Raw genomic sequence first — 2,762 nt, forward strand, 5'->3', positions numbered from 1 at the left:
AATTTTTGAAAATTTTTAGGGGGTGTACCAAGTTTTTGGAGGTTTTTCGGTTAATATAAAGAAAAGCGGCAAGGAAATGACGCCTCAAAGCAACAGAATAGGAAATCAGCATTATGAACGACTCAAATTCGTATCTCCGCGGCAAAATCCAGCGCATGCGTATACGTTATTCAGCTCTGTTATCTCCAAACACATGTTATGTGATTTTTGATTTTATATCTGTGTTATCAAAACTTTCATTTTAAAATTTCCTGTAATCTGCGTTTTTACATTGCCAATCGCCTTTTATGGGCCAAGAAATACGGTTTTAGGCGCCGCCGATTTTTAAAATAGCTGAGTAATCAGGCCTGACACCTGATGAATGGCGTGCGTGGAGCAGAATTAATGCACAGCTCGCCAATAGCTCCCTCTCTTGTCATCACAAAAAGACAGAAAAATCATAATTTGAATCAAGAATAGTTTTATTTGTGACTCCAACTTGTGCATACAGATATACAAATCGTCAAAAGATAGATCAAAATGAAACTATGATGAACTGGTGGATAACCTGTGCAGAATATGACAAGAATATACAGTAGTGGATTGAAATAAAAGCCAATGATCCTTTAATTTCAAGAAAAAGAAATTTGAATTGAGCCGTTATCCACACAAGAGTCTTAACCAATTCGTCTGCCATGTTCAAATGTATCATATGATCTCTCTAGCCCTGCTGGCGCAATCCCCTAGAAAACCGTACCCAGCTCCCCATTCTTAACCCCCCTCCCCTCCAGAAACACAACTTCTGTCTCATGCAAAGCCTCTCTCACATCAAGACTGACAACAGCCACTGCTCACCCTCCCAATATTTTCCTTTTTCTGTGTCATCTTTGTTAGTAAATTCTCCCTCTTTCTAACTGACAGCTTTTCCTAAAATACTCACCTGAGGGCTTCATGTATACCCAGTTCCCATAGAAAAACAGAAAGGAAAAAAAACGTGCCAACTGGCAAAGATAACATGGACACGATCAATCGGGAATGAATTCAAAGTGAGAATAATTGCATTAGGCCACTCTTGCGCCATTATCTATAGTCACATTAGTCACTCTCGTTCCCAAGGTCTTTTCTACGGAGGCCCATAAGGGTCACTACATAAAAAAGGTCAACTGTATATTAAACACTGCATCATATACACGCAAAAAAAAAATGTGGCTGCAAATAAAAAATATTATCTTGCTGCAACTAAAAAAAAGATGTTGCAAATAAAAAATGTTGCAGCAAATGAAAAAAAGATGGTACCCAGTCTTGCTCCTTTCAAGCCTCGTGCAAAAACACTTCACCGAGATCGCCCTGTTTTGTCCTAGTTGCGGGAAGGAAGCCAGCAAAGAATCAAGGTTTTTCTCAGCTTGTGGCTCTTCCCTACAGCAGTCGAGTGTTCCATGCCCCTCAGGGATCGGCTCTGAAGCGGAGCAACCTGCAGTAAAGAATCCAATAAAATTTCAGGAATTTTAAAAACGAAAGAGCGAGAGCAGATAGGAACATTTGAAGCCAAAATCTACCAGGAAAGTGGAAAGAGATGTTTCTGTAAGCATTGGCATCATGACTGCTAGATGGAAAAGCCACAAACTGAGCAAAACTTTGATTCTTTGCTGGCTTCTTTCCCACATCGAGGACAAAACATGACTATCACAGTGAAGTGTTTTTGCACGAGGCTTGAAGGGAGCAAGACTGGGTACCATCTTTTCTTATTTGCAGCAACATTTTTTATTTGCAGCAACATCTTTTTTTTATTTGCAGCAACATATTTTTTTTTATTTGCAGCAACATAATTTTTTTTATTTCAAGCAACATCTTTTTTATTTGCAGCAAGATAATATTTTTTATTTGCAGCCACATTTTTTGTGTGTATATGGTGCATTGTTTAATATGCAGTTGACCTTTTTCATGTAGTGACCCTTGTGGGCCACCGTACTTTTCCCTTAGTTGGGGGTGGAGTTGGGGTGGGAACTAAGGGAAGAGGCCCTGGGAACGATGCTGTCACATCAGTGACAAACGCCACTAAGCGAGTCCTGTGCCAAATTTCTTTTTTTTTTTCCACATTTTGACGTTATCTGCGATCTATAACGAAGCATATGCAGGGCAACGTGGAATCCGAAGTTCGTAAGTGTTACCATGGCCTAGAGAGCGATTTTTGTATTGAATAATTAAAACTACCCCTGTTAGCGCTCACTCCAACAACTTAACCGTGAGCTGAACTCTCCTTCGGTTTCACGTCACATAACGGTGCATGCAAAAACGAAAAACTACTGAAGGCGTAAATTATTGACCTGTGCGATAAATTGGCTTGGTTAACGCAATAAAAAATTTCATCCCGCAACCTATCTCTGCAATGATTGGCTCGGCTTAAGAATGGCTCAAGAATGAGTTCGAAATCGAGTAAGTGCAAGAAAAAAAGCTTCTTTTCATGTCTGAAACTCTGAAGTCAGAGCCCCTTTTTGATTCACAGTGGCCTCCTCTCAATTTATTCCCAGTCTCCTACTTGACAATGCCAGAAGTGATTAACATGTAACTTCTCCCTATGGTATCCATACATTATCTGGCAAACAGGTAATGAGAATTTAACACTTAGTACTACAAATCTAACACCAAATTCTCGTAACTAATTAACTAGGAAATGTGTATCAACTAGAGGGGAGAATTTACAGTCAGATCTTGAGAGAAAAAGGGTTCAGGCAATTAAACCCACAAACCAAAGGTATAGGAAGCAATATATTACCAGCGAGCAA

The sequence above is a fragment of the Stylophora pistillata genome, chromosome 7 (assembly GCF_964205215.1).
Source record: "Stylophora pistillata chromosome 7, jaStyPist1.2, whole genome shotgun sequence".
Taxonomy (NCBI): domain Eukaryota; kingdom Metazoa; phylum Cnidaria; class Anthozoa; order Scleractinia; family Pocilloporidae; genus Stylophora; species Stylophora pistillata.